At 60.5% G+C, this 13,538-nt stretch overlaps 2 non-coding genes across 2 annotated transcripts; both read right to left on the bottom strand.

Annotated features, from left to right (window-relative positions):
* Window positions 1-444: 444 nt before the first annotated feature.
* Window positions 445-597, bottom strand: LOC149324608 (5.8S ribosomal RNA). Its single transcript, XR_016286755.1, has one exon. It is a non-coding gene; the product is annotated as a 5.8S ribosomal RNA (ribosomal RNA).
* A 1,775-nt stretch (window positions 598-2,372) lies between these two features.
* Window positions 2,373-4,187, bottom strand: LOC149324607 (small subunit ribosomal RNA). The gene has a single exon (XR_016286716.1). It is a non-coding gene; the product is annotated as a small subunit ribosomal RNA (ribosomal RNA).
* Window positions 4,188-13,538: the final 9,351 nt, after the last annotated feature.

Genomic DNA, 13,538 nt, shown 5'->3' with positions numbered 1-13,538 from the left:
GTCACCTCCCTGCACCCCGCGCGAGGTATCCCTTTTTCTCGCGCGGGCGTGCCCGGAACAGGGCGTTCCCGTCTCTGCGCTTCTCGCAGCAGTTCGGCTACTTCTCCGCGGGCCAGCAGGCAGCGCTTCGCCGCCCGTCCAAACAGCCTCGTCTCCCGTCGGACCGCTCTTTCCCTGCAGGTATTCCCTTCCTGCGGCGGTCGCTTTCTGAGGCGTGACGCTCTACGGCTAGCAGCCGCCGGCCCGCGTTACGTCAGCGCAGGGCGACCCGACTCTGCCGCTTTGCGCGCGGCTGAAGGGTTCGACCCGCTCTCCTCCTCATTCGCAAAGTCTTTCGAGGGATCTTCGGCGTTCCGTACAGAGCCGTCCTCTTTGCCGACACGGTCAAAACGAGTCGCCGGCCGCGCCATCCCCGGGCGCCGGCGCCTCTCTTGATATATGATCCGACCCTCAGACAGACGAACCCAAGGGAAGACCCAAGGGCGCAATGTGCGTTCGAAGAATCAGTGCTCAGTGTGTCCTGCAATTCACACCAAGTCTCGCAGCTGGCTGCGTTCTTCATCGACCCGAGAACCGAGTGATCCACCGCTTAGAGTCGTGCGTTTGGTTTGTTCAAATCCGTACAGTACAACCAGGGTTTTAGGCACCGGGCTTTTCCCCTGGTCTCCAGTCGCAGTTTCGACCGACGTCTTTCGCGCCTCGCAGCCGTCCGTTCGGCATGCTGCGCGTGCCTCAAAGCCAAAGCGAGCAAAGTCTCTCGAAGCTTTTGTGCGATAATGGCTTGCGCGTCACTAATAGGATGACGAGGCATTTGGCAACCACTAAGGCAGAAGTGCTGAGCCGACGCGTGACGCTCCAATTCCGGTCTTCATCAGAGGTGGGTCTTCTTGTGCCTTCTTGGGCACGCCCGCTCCGCCCGCACGGGCCTGACCGCAGAACACCTCGAAGCACCGGCGTTTGCTAGAAATATACATTCTTGGAGCTCTGTGCCACCGTCCTCACGCACCTTTCTGCGATCTGCAGCGACGCTACCCCCGGACTCCAGCAGCGGTTTTTTTTGTTGCTGTTCACACTCAACTGCTGTTCACATCTTTCAAGGCGAGTCATCACCGCCTACCGCTGCTGCACCCTTTTGTAGGGGAGGGGGTTTTCCCAACGCCCCCCGGTCCGGTCGCCCCCGGGTGCGCCATCGTGCTGCTCCCTACTCGACCATTTCGCCACATCATTGCTTCGCAAGGAGACAGGCACCGCCTAGCCGTGGCTACGCAGCGCGTACTTGGAACAAGCCGCAAAGCGGACGTTCATCAGTCTACTCCCGCAATAGGAGCCCACCGGCCACAGTGCCATGGACGGCGTTTCGGTAGCGCACCGACAGACTACTCGAAGGCTGGGAAGGACGAAGCAGCAAGAGAACCCGGCTGCCGCGAATGCGTTCAAAGTGCGGGATTATAATCCCTCGTCCTTTTCGGTCCCGGTGCCTCCTTTCGCGCCGTCGGCGCGGCGTCAGACTCCGCGCCCGCAGTGCGAGACCTTTCGCGCGCGGCCGTTCCCTGGGCCGCGCGCGTCCCGCCGCGTGCGCGTCGCGCAGAAGCGCAGTTTCCCAGCCAGCGAGCCGCGGTTCCTCTCGTACTTCGCAGCAGCCGCCGCCGTTCCCTTGGCAGCGGGCAGGCCTTTCCCTCGGCCCGCCTACCGACTGGTGGTCGCAACACGACAAAGCCAGCGAGCCGCGGTTCCTCTCGTACTTCGCAGCAGCCGCCGCCGTTCCCTTGGCAGCGGGCAGGCCTTTCCCTCGGCCCGCCTACCGACTCGTGGTCGCAACACGACAAAGCCAGCGAGCAGCGTTTCCTTTCGTACTTCGCAGCAGCCGCCGCCGTTCCCTTGGCAGCGGGCAGGCCTTTCCCTCGGCCCGCCTACCGACTCGTGGTCGCAACACGACAAAGCCAGCGAGCAGCGTTTCCTTTCGTACTTCGCAGCAGCCGCCGCCGTTCCCTTGGCAGCGGGCAGGCCTTTCCCTCGGCCCGCCTACCGACTCGTGGTCGCAACACGACAAAGCCAGCGAGCAGCGTTTCCTTTCGTACTTCGCAGCAGCCGCCGCCGTTCCCTTGGCAGCGGGCAGGCCTTTCCCTCGGCCTGCCTACCGGCTCTGTTTGCGCCTCTTCGACGGTTGTCGACAACCGAAAGCCCACCATGAGTGGTGCGTTACGCCGTTCAAACCTGCGGATACAGCCCGTCCGACTTTCCCTTGGTGACGGAGCTCCGCTGGGCGCAACAGTTTGTGCAGAGAAGCGGCTTCAGAATCTCGCAACTCCGCGGTTGAGGCCTTCCCCCGCTTATAAGTGGGGGCGGCGCCGGGTGTGACAAGCACAATCCGGTAATGATCCTTCCGCAGGTTCACCTACGGAAACCTTGTTACGACTTTTACTTCCTCTAAATGATCAAGTTTGGTCATCTTTCCAACAGACCGGCGCAACCGAAAGGCCGCGCCGGACATCGGTCCGAAGACCTCACTAAATCATTCAATCGGTAGTAGCGACGGGCGGTGTGTACAAAGGGCAGGGACGTAATCAACGCGAGCTTATGACTCGCGCTTACTGGGAATTCCTCGTTCAAGGGGAACAATTGCAAGCCCCTATCCCAATCACGAAAGAAGTTCCACGGGTTACCCAGTCTTTTCAGACAGGGATAAAGACACGCTGCTTCCTTCAGTGTAGCGCGCGTGCGGCCCCGGACATCTAAGGGCATCACAGACCTGTTATTGCTCTGTTTCGTGCGGCTAGGAGCCGCTTGTCCCTCTAAGAAGGTTGTAAGGTGCTGGGAACCCCGCACCTATTTAATAGGCTAGAGTCTCGTTCGTTATCGGAATTAACCAGACAAATCGCTCCACCAACTAAGAACGGCCATGCACCACCATCCACCGAATCAAGAAAGAGCTCTCAATCTGTCAATCCTCCCAGTGTCCGGGCCGGGTAAGTTTTCCCGTGTTGAGTCAAATTAAGCCGCAGGCTCCACTCCTGGTGGTGCCCTTCCGTCAATTCCTTTAAGTTTCAGCTTTGCAACCATACTTCCCCCGGAACCCAAATACTTTGGTTTCCCGGAAGCTGCCCGCCGAGTCATTTGAGTAACTCAGGCGGATCGCTGGTTGGCATCGTTTATGGTCAGAACTAGGGCGGTATCTGATCGCCTTCGAACCTCTGACTTTCGTTCTTGATCAAAGAAAACATTCTTGGCAAATGCTTTCGCAGTAGTTCGTCTTGCGACGGTCCAAGAATTTCACCTCTAGCGCCGCAATACGAATGCCCCCGTCTGTCCCTCTTAATCATTACCCCGTATTCCAAAAACCAACAGAACAGAAACGGGGTCTTGTTCTATTATTCCATGCAAGTTTATTCAGGCGACTCGCCTGCGTTGAGCACTCTAATTTTTTCAAAGTAAAAGCGCAGGCCACCTCGAGACGCACCAATGAAGGGCACCAAGAGAGGACCGGCATGATGTTCAGTCCGAGCCGTCGCATCGGGTAGATGCACTACTCGTCTGGAACTGAGATCCAACTACGAGCTTTTTAACCGCAGCAGCTTTAGTATACGCTATTGGAGCTGGAATTACCGCGGCTGCTGGCACCAGACTTGCCCTCCAATTGATCCTCGTTAAAGGATTTAGAGTGTACTCATTTCAATTACGGGGCCTCAAAAGAGTCCCGTATTGTTATTTTTCGTCACTACCTCCCCGTGCCGGGAGTGGGTAATTTGCGCGCCTGCTGCCTTCCTTGGATGTGGTAGCCGTTTCTCAGGCTCCCTCTCCGGAATCGAACCCTGATTCTCCGTTACCCGTAACAACCATGGTAGGCAAGTAACCTACCATCGAAAGTTGATAAGGCAGACACTTGAAAGAAACGTCGCCGGCTCATGGCCATGCGATCAGCACAAAGTTATCCAGAGTCACCACAGAGTACGGGCAGAGCCCGATGGGTCTTGGTCTAATAAAAGCGCCCGTCAGCCAAAGGCCTTCAGGCTCAATGCATGTATTAGCTCTAGAATTGCCACAGTTGTCCAAGTAGAAAGAAACGATCTAAGGAACCATAACTGATTTAATGAGCCATTCGCGGTTTCGCCTTATTTCGGCATGTACTTAGACATGCATGGCTTAATCTTTGAGACAAGCATATGATTACTGGCAGGATCAACCAGGTATGATGCATAGGCATTCCCTTTTCGCCCCAGAAGGGTGCCTCGTCGCCGCCGATAGGGCCGCCATAAACCCCCAGCGCGCGACGCATCTTTTTCGCGGCAGCTTGCGCTGCCCGTGCATCGTTCGAGCTCGCTGCGGCATCCGACCCGTAGGTACGGCAATCGCCACGCGGCAAGAGAGCACGTGTGCCTTTAGGCAAAGCATTTGTAACGCGCCCACCAGTGCGCACATCGGCCTCTAGGGCCGCAGCATTAGGCAACTGGACGGCGCTTGCTGCGTAGCCGAGACGGCCAAGCCGCCAGACGACGGGACACGCCCGCGTCTTCGGCGCGCTCGCACGGAATCGAGTCCGGGTAGCACGGAACACACCTCGTAAAACGTGGAAACAGCGTCGTCCGACAACCAGCCCCTATCGCAGACGCGGATGAGGCTGCAGACGAATGCCGTGGGGTCCGAGGGACGGGGACACGCTGGGCACGAGGCCGCATATCAGACCCGGTCACGGCGCGCACACGCGGGCGCGCGCCGCCGACTGCTCCACTGGGACCCCCATATAATAGCAGCGATAAGTACCCAGACCTCCGTGGGTGAGTAAATCGCCGTACTCGTGCCACTTTCGCCGCAAGGGCCGCACAAATCGTGCGCGCTTTGCCGCGGCATCACAACGCCGCGCTTCCGCGGCGCCCCGCACGAGCCGTACTCGTGGACATAGCCGTCGGGCGAACCGCCGTACTCGAGGCGCGTTCGCCGCAAGAGCCGCTCAAATCGTGCGCGCTTTCCTGCGGCATCGCACGAAAGCGCTGCCCCGGCGCCCCGCACGAGCCGTACTCGTGGACATTGTCATCGGGCGAACCGCCGTACTCGAGGCGCGTTGGCGGCAAGACCCCCACAAATCGTGCGCGCTTTGCTGCGGCATCGCACAAAAGCGCATCCCCGGCGCCCCGCACGAGCCGTACTCGTGGACATAGCCGTCGGGCGAAGCGCCGTACTCGAGGCGCGTTCGCCGCAAGAGCCGCTCAAATCGTGCGCGCTTTCCTGCGGCATCGCACGAAAGCGCTGCCCCGGCGCCCCGCACGAGCCGTACTCGTGGACATGGTCATCGGGCGAACCGCCGTACTCGAGGCGCGTTCGCCGCAAGAGCCGCTCAAATCGTGCGCGCTTTCCTGCGGCATCGCACGAAAGCGCTGCCCCGGCGCCCCGCACGAGCCGTACTCGTGGACATGGTCATCGGGCGAACCGCCGTACTCGAGGCGCGTTCGCCGCAAGAGCCGCTCAAATCGTGCACGCTTTCCTGCGGCATCGCACGAAAGCGCTGCCCCGGCGCCCCGCACGAGCCGTACTCGTGGACATAGCCGTCGGGCGAACCGCCGTACTCGAGGCGCGTTCGCCGCAAGAGCCGCTCAAAACGTGCGCGCTTTCCTGCGGCATCGCACAAAAGCGCTTCCCCGGCGCCCCGCACGAGCCGTACTCGTGGACATTGTCATCGGGCCAACCGCCGTACTCGAGGCGCGTTGGCGGCAAGAGCCCCTCAAATCGAGCGCGCTTTGCTGCGGCATCGCAAAAAAGCACTTCCGCGGCGCCCCGCACGAGCCGTACTCGTGGACATTGTCATCGGGCGAACCGCCGTACTCGAGGAGCGTTCGCCGCAAAAGCCACTCAAATCGTGCGCGCTTTGCTGCGGCATCGCACAACCGCGCTTCCGCGGCGCCCCGCACGAGCCGTACTCGTGGACATAGCCGTCGGGCGAGCCGCCGTACTCGAGGCGCGTTCGCCGCAAAACTCGCATAAATAATGCACAAACTCATGAAAATCACATCTGCCGAGGCCGCCTAAAGCCCGAATTCACCTCCCGGGCGTCGAGAGGTCCGTTTCGGACTTTGCTGACAAAGCGGACGCTTTACTGTTTCGCGTCTGCCTAGGCGGTATGCCCCCTTATATATGCAGCGATAAGTACCCAGACCCCCGCGGGTCATAAGCGCGTCTACCGGAGCGGGCTTCAAACGAACGTAACTCTGCCTTCCGTTGCGCGAAAGGGACGGGAAAGGTCTCAAAATATTCGCCTTTCTCAGCCCCACACGCGGAACTAAAAATTGAGCGGCTGCGCCCACGGGAACGGCCGTGAACATTCGAAAAGGCGGCCCCTTGCGAACCTGGTCAATCACCCGCTGCTCCGGCTACAGTGGAAGCAGCGGGTCGAGGAGGACTGCACAAGATGGGCGGCAGCGCGGCCGACACGTGGCGTAAATTTCGTCTCGTTCCGCCAGGTGAAAGTGCCTTTAAATATTCGAAAACCGTTTACCGCGTCCGCCGGGGAGGCAACCGCGTCTGCCTAGGCGGGACCGCGTCTGCCTAGGCGAGCTTCAAACGAGCGTAACTCTCACTTGCGTTGCGCGAAAGGGACGAGAAAGGTCTCAAAATGCTCGCCTTTCTCAGCCCCACACGCGGATCTAAAAATGGAGCGGATTCGTCCACGGGAACGGCCGCGAAGATTAGAAAAGGCGGCCCCTTGCGAGCCTGGTCAATCACCTGCTGCTCCGGCTACAGTGCAAGCAGCGAGTCCGCGATAACTGCACAAGATGCGCGCCGGCGCGGCCGAACCGTGGCGTAAATTTCGTCGCGCTCCGCCAGTTCAAAGTGCCTTTAAAAATTCGAAGACAATTTACCGCGTCTGCCTAGGCGGGACCGCGTCTGCCTAGGCGAGCTTCAAACGAGCGCAACTCTCACTTGCGTTGCGCGAAACGGACGGGAAAGGTCTCAAAATGTTCGCCTTTCTCAGCCCAACGCGCGCAACTAGAAATTGAGCGGCTGCGCTCAAGGCAACGGCCGCGAGAATTCGAAAAGGCGGCCCCTTGCGATACTGGTCAATCGCCCGCTGCTCCGGCTGCAGTGGACGCAGCGGGTCGGCGATGACTGCACAAGATGCGCGCCGGCGCGGCCGAACCGTGGCGTAAATTTCGTCGCGCTCCGCCAGTTCAAAGTGCCTTTAAAAATTCGAAGACCGTTTACCGCGTCCGCCGGGGAGGCAACCGCGTCTGCCTAGGCGGGACCGCGTCTGCCTAGGCGAGCTTCAAACGAGCGTAACTCTCACTTGCGTTGCGCGAAACGGACGGGAAAGGTCTCAAAATGTTCGCCTTTCTCAGCCCAACGCGCGGAACTAAAAATGGAGCGGATTCGCCCACGGGAACGGCCGCGAAGATTAGAAAAGGCGGCCCCTTGCGATACTGGTCAATCGCCCGCTGCTCCGGCTACAGTGCAAGCAGCGAGTCCGCGATGACAGCACAAGATGCGCGCCGGCGCGGCCGAACCGTGGCGTAAATTTGGTCGCGCTCCGCCAGTTCAAAGTGCCTTTAAAAACTCGAAGACCATTTACCGCGTCCGCCGGGGAGGCAACCGCGTCTGCCTAGGCGAGCTTCAAACGAGCGTAACTCTCACTTGCGTTGGGCGAAAGGGACGGGAAAGGTCTCAAAATGTTCGCCTTTCTCAGCCCCACACGCGGATCTAAAAATGGAGCGGATTCGCCCACGGGAACGGCCGCGAAGATTAGAAAAGGCGGCCCCTTGCGAGACTGCTCAATCGCCCGCTGCTCCGGCTACAGTGCAAGCAGCGGGTCGGCGATGACTGCACAAGATGCGCGCCGGCGCGGCCGAACCGTGGCGTAAATTTGGTCGCGCTCCGCCAGTTCAAAGTGCCTTTAAAAACTCGAAGACCGTTTACCGCGTCCGCCGGGGAGGCAACCGCGTCTGCCTAGGCGGGACCGCGTCTGCCTAGGCGAGCTTCAAACGAGCGTAACTCTCACTTGCGTTGCGCGAAAGGGACGGGAAAGGTCTCAAAATATTCGCCTCTCTCAGCCCAACACGCGGAACTAAAAATTGAGCGGCTGCGCCCACGGGAACAGCCGCGAAGATTAGAAAAGGCGGCCCCTTGCGAGCCTGGTCAATCGCCCGCTGCTCCGGCTGCAGTGGAAGCAGCGAGTCGGCGATGACTGCACAAGATGCGCGCCGGCGCGGCCGAACCGTGGCGTAAATTTCGTCGCGCTCCGCCAGTTCAAAGTGCCTTTAAAAATTCGAAGACCGTTTACCGCGTCCGCCGGGGAGGCAACCGCGTCTGCCTAGGCGGGACCGCGTCTGCCTAGGCGAGCTTCAAACGAGCGTAACTCTCACTTGCGTTGCGCGAAAGGGACGAGAAAGGTCTCAAAATGTTCGCCTTTCTCAGCCCAACGCGCGGAACTAAAAATGGAGCGGATTCGCCCACGGCAGCGGCCGCGAAGATTAGAAAAGGCGGCCCCTTGCGAGCCTGGTCAATCACCCGCTGCTCCGGCTACAGTGCAAGCAGCGAGTCCGCGATGACAGCACAAGATGCGCGCCGGCGCGGCCGAACCGTGGCGTAAATTTGGTCGCGCTCCGCCAGTTCAAAGTGCCTTTAAAAACTCGAAGACCATTTACCGCGTCCGCCGGGGAGGCAACCGCGTCTGCCTAGGCGGGACCGCGTCTGCCTAGGCGAGCTTCAAACGAGCGTAACTCTCACTTGCGTTGCGCGAAAGGGACGGGAAAGGCCTCAAAATGTTCGCCTTTCTCAGCCCCACACGCGGATCTAAAAATGGAGCGGATTCGCCCACGGGAACGGCCGCGAAGATTAGAAAAGGCGGCCCCTTGCGAGCCTGGTCAATCACCTGCTGCTCCGGCTACAGTGCAAGCAGCGAGTCCGCGATAACTGCACAAGATGCGCGCCGGCGCGGCCGAACCGTGGCGTAAATTTCGTCGCGCTCCGCCAGTTCAAAGTGCCTTTAAAAATTCGAAGACCATTTACCGCGTCCGCCGGGGAGGCAACCGCGTCTGCCTAGGCGGGACCGCGTCTGCCTAGGCGAGCTTCAAACGAGCGTAACTCTCACTTGCGTTGCGCGAAAGGGACGGGAAAGGTCTCAAAATGTTCGCCTTTCTCGGCCCCACACGCGGATCTAAAAATGGAGCGGATTCGCCCACGGGAACGGCCGCGAAGATTAGAAAAGGCGGCCCCTTGCGAGCCTGGTCAATCACGTGCTGCTCCGGCTACAGTGCAAGCAGCGAGTCCGCGATAACTGCACAAGATGCGCGCCGGCGCGGCCGAACCGTGGCGTAAATTTCGTCGCGCTCCGCCAGTTCAAAGTGCCTTTAAAAATTCGAAGACCATTTACCGCGTCTGCCTAGGCGGGACCGCGTCTGCCTAGGCGAGCTTCAAACGAGCGTAACTCTCACTTGCGTTGCGCGAAAGGGACGGGAAAGGTCTCAAAATGTTCGCCCTTCTCGGCCCCACACGCGGATCTAAAAATGGAGCGGATTCGCCCACGGGAACGGCCGCGAAGATTAGAAAAGGCGGCCCCTTGCGAGCCTGGTCAATCACGTGCTGCTCCGGCTACAGTGCAAGCAGCGAGTCCGCGATAACTGCACAAGATGCGCGCCGGCGCGGCCGAACCGTGGCGTAAATTTCGTCGCGCTCCGCCAGTTCAAAGTGCCTTTAAAAATTCGAAGACCATTTACCGCGTCTGCCTAGGCGGGACCGCGTCTGCCTAGGCGAGCTTCAAACGAGCGTAACTCTCACTTGCGTTGCGCGAAAGGGACGGGAAAGGTCTCAAAATGTTCGCCTTTCTCGGCCCCACACGCGGATCTAAAAATGGAGCGGATTCGCCCACGGGAACGGCCGCGAAGATTAGAAAAGGCGGCCCCTTGCGAGCCTGGTCAATCACCTGCTGCTCCGGCTACAGTGCAAGCAGCGAGTCCGCGATAACTGCACAAGATGCGCGCCTGCGCGGCCGAACCGTGGCGTAAATTTCGTCGCGTTCCGCCAGTTCAAAGTGCCTTTAAAAATTCGAAGACCATTTACCGCGTCTGCCTAGGCGGGACCGCGTCTGCCTAGGCGAGCTTCAAACGAGCGTAACTCTCACTTGCGTTGCGCGAAAGGGACGGGAAAGGTCTCAAAATGTTCGCCTTTCTCAGCCCCACACGCGGAACTAAAAATTGAGCGGCTGCGCCCACGGGAACCGCCGCGAAGATTAGAAAAGGCGGCCCCTTGCGAGCCTGGTCAATCACCTGCTGCTCCGGCTACAGTGCAAGCAGCGAGTCCGCGATAACTGCACAAGATGCGCGCCTGCGCGGCCGAACCGTGGCGTAAATTTGGTCGCGCTCCGCCAGTTCAAAGTGCCTTTAAAAACTCGAAGACCGTTTACCGCGTCCGCCGGGGAGGCAACCGCGTCTGCCTAGGCGGGACCGCGTCTGCCTAGGCGAGCTTCAAACGAGCGTAACTCTCACTTGCGTTGCGCGAAAGGGACGGGAAAGGTCTCAAAATGTTCGCCTCTCTCAGCCCAACGCGCGGAACTAGAAATTGAGCGGCTGCGCCCACGGGAACCGCCGCGAAGACTAGAAAAGGCGGCCCCTTGCGAGCCTGGTCAATCACCTGCTGCTCCGGCTACAGTGCAAGCAGCGAGTCCGCGATAACTGCACAAGATGCGCGCCGGCGCGGCCGAACCGTGGCGTAAATTTCGTCGCGCTCCGACAGTTCAAAGTGCCTTTAAAAATTCGAAGACCATTTACCGCGTCTGCCTAGGCGGGACCGCGTCTGCCTAGGCGAGCTTCAAACGAGCGTAACTCTCACTCGCGTTGCGCGAAAGGGACGAGAAAGGTCTCAAAATGTTCGCCTTTCTCAGCCCCACACGCGGATCTAAAAATGGAGCGGATTCGCCCACGGGAACGGCCGCGAAGATTACAAAAGGCGGCCCCTTGCGAGCCTGGTCAATCGCCCGCTGCTCCGGCTGCATTGGAAGCAGCGAGTCGGCGATGACTGCACAAGATGCGTCGCGGTGCGGCCGACACGTGGCGTAAATTTCGTCGCGTTCCGCCAGTTAAAAGTGCCCTTAAAAGTTCGAAGACCGTTCACCGCGTCCGCCGGGGAGGCAACCGCGTCTGCCTAGGCGGGACCGCGTCTGCCTAGGCGAGCTTCAAACGAGCGTAACTCTGCCTTGCGTTGCGCGAAAGGGACGGGAGAGGTCTCAAAATGTTCGCCCTTCTCAGCCCAACGCGCGCAACTAAAAACTGAGCGGCTGCGCTCAAGGCGACGGCCGCGAGAATTCGAAAAGGCGGCCCCTTGCGAGACTGGTCAATCACCCGCTGCTCCGGCTACATTGGAAGCAGCGGGTCGGGGATGACTGCACAAGATGCGCGCCGGCGCGGCCGACGCGTGGCGTAAATTTCGTCGCGTTCCGCCAGGTAAAAGTGCCTCTAAAAACTCGAAGACCATTTACCGCGTTCGCCGGGGAGGGAACCGCGTCTGCCTAGGCGGGACCGCGTCTGCCTAGGCGAGACTGTTGAATCGCCCCTATCTCGAGCGAGAATGGCAGGAAAACGACGGGACCGGTGGCAAAAGATTCGCCTGCACACTGACTTCAAATTCGTAGGCTTGAGACATAGGGGCCGGCCGTGAAAAGTTTGAAATGGTCAAAGTCTCCCTGTCGCGAGCGGTTAATCGCCCGCTGCTCCGACCGCAATGTGATGATCGAAAAAGATGCGCCGCAGCGCGGCCGACGCGGCGCTGTAAAATTCGTCGTGCTCCGCCAAAGAAAAGGACCTTTAAAAATTCGAAAACCCCGTACCGCGTCTGCCTAGGCGATACCGTTCAATCGCACGTATCTCGGCCCAGACTGGCAGCAAAGTGACGAGATTGGTAACAAAAGATTCGCCTTTGAACGCCCTACACAGGGAAGGCAAAGTCGCAAACGACTTTCGTCCCGCGTCGGCCGGGGCGAACGCGCCCGAACGGCAAAGTCCGAATAAAGCGACCCCGTCTACCGGGGCAGACGCGCCCGAACGGCAAAGTCCGAAAGAGGCGACCCCGTCTACCGGGGCAGACGCGCCCGAACGGCAAAGTCCGAAAGAGGCGACCCCGTCTACCGGGGCAGACGCGCCCGAACGGCAAAGTCCGAATAAAGCGACCCCGTCTACCGGGGCAGACGCGCCCGAACGGCAAAGTCCGAATAAAGCGACCCCGTCTACCGGGGCAGACGCGCCCGAACGGCAAAGTCCGAATAAAGCGACCCCGTCTACCGGGGCAGACGCGCCGGAACGGCAAAGTCCGAAAGAGGCAACCCCGTCTACCGGGGCAGACGCGCCCGAACGGCAAAGTCCGAATAAAGCGACCCCGTCTACCGGGCCAGACGCGCCCGAACGGCAAAGTCCGAATAAAGCGACCCCGTCTACCGGGGCAGACGCGCCCGAACGGCAAAGTCCGAATAAAGCGACCCCGTCTACCGGGGCAGACGCGCCGGAACGGCAAAGTCCGAATAAAGCGACCCCGTCTACCGGGCCAGACGCGCCCGAACGGCAAAGTCCGAAAGAGGCGACCCCGTCTACCGGGGCAGACGCGCCCGAACGGCAAAGTCCGAAAGAGGCGACCCCGTCTACCGGGGCAGACGCGCCCGAACGGCAAAGTCCGAATAAAGCGACCCCGTCTACCGGGGCAGACGCGCCCGAACGGCAAAGTCCGAATAAAGCGACCCCGTCTACCGGGGCAGACGCGCCGGAACGGCAAAGTCCGAAAGAGGCAACCCCGTCTACCGGGGCAGACGCGCCCGAACGGCAAAGTCCGAATAAAGCGACCCCGTCTACCGGGCCAGACGCGCCCGAACGGCAAAGTCCGAATAAAGCGACCCCGTCTACCGGGGCAGACGCGCCCGAACGGCAAAGTCCGAATAAAGCGACCCCGTCTACCGGGGCAGACGCGCCGGAACGGCAAAGTCCGAAAGAGGCAACCCCGTCTACCGGGGCAGACGCGCCCGAACGGCAAAGTCCGAATAAAGCGACCCCGTCTACCGGGCCAGACGCGCCCGAACGGCAAAGTCCGAAAGAGGCGACCCCGTCTACCGGGGCAGACGCGCCCGAACGGCAAAGTCCGAAAGAGGCGACCCCGTCTACCGGGGCAGACGCGCCCGAACGGCAAAGTCCGAATAAAGCGACCCCGTCTACCGGGGCAGACGCGCCCGAACGGCAAAGTCCGAATAAAGCGACCCCGTCTACCGGGGCAGACGCGCCGGAACGGCAAAGTCCGAAAGAGGCAACCCCGTCTACCGGGGCAGACGCGCCGGAACGGCAAAGTCCGAAAGAGGCAACCCCGTCTACCGGGGCAGACGCGCCCGAACGGCAAAGTCCGAATAAAGCGACCCCGTCTACCGGGCCAGACGCGCCCGAACGGCAAAGTCCGAAAGAGGCGACCCCGTCTACCGGGGCAGACGCGCCCGAACGGCAAAGTCCGAAAGAGGCGACCCCGTCTACCGGGGCAGACGCGCCCGAACGGCAAAGTCCGAATAAAGCGACCCCGTCTACCGGGGCAGA

This window comes from Amblyomma mixtum, unplaced genomic scaffold (genome assembly GCF_055824585.1).
Source record: "Amblyomma mixtum isolate Tamu unplaced genomic scaffold, ASM5582458v1 scaffold_21, whole genome shotgun sequence".
In the NCBI taxonomy this organism is placed as follows: domain Eukaryota; kingdom Metazoa; phylum Arthropoda; class Arachnida; order Ixodida; family Ixodidae; genus Amblyomma; species Amblyomma mixtum.
The sequence above is the reverse complement of the archived record's forward strand: the minus strand, read 5'-3'. Positions and strand labels throughout refer to the sequence as shown.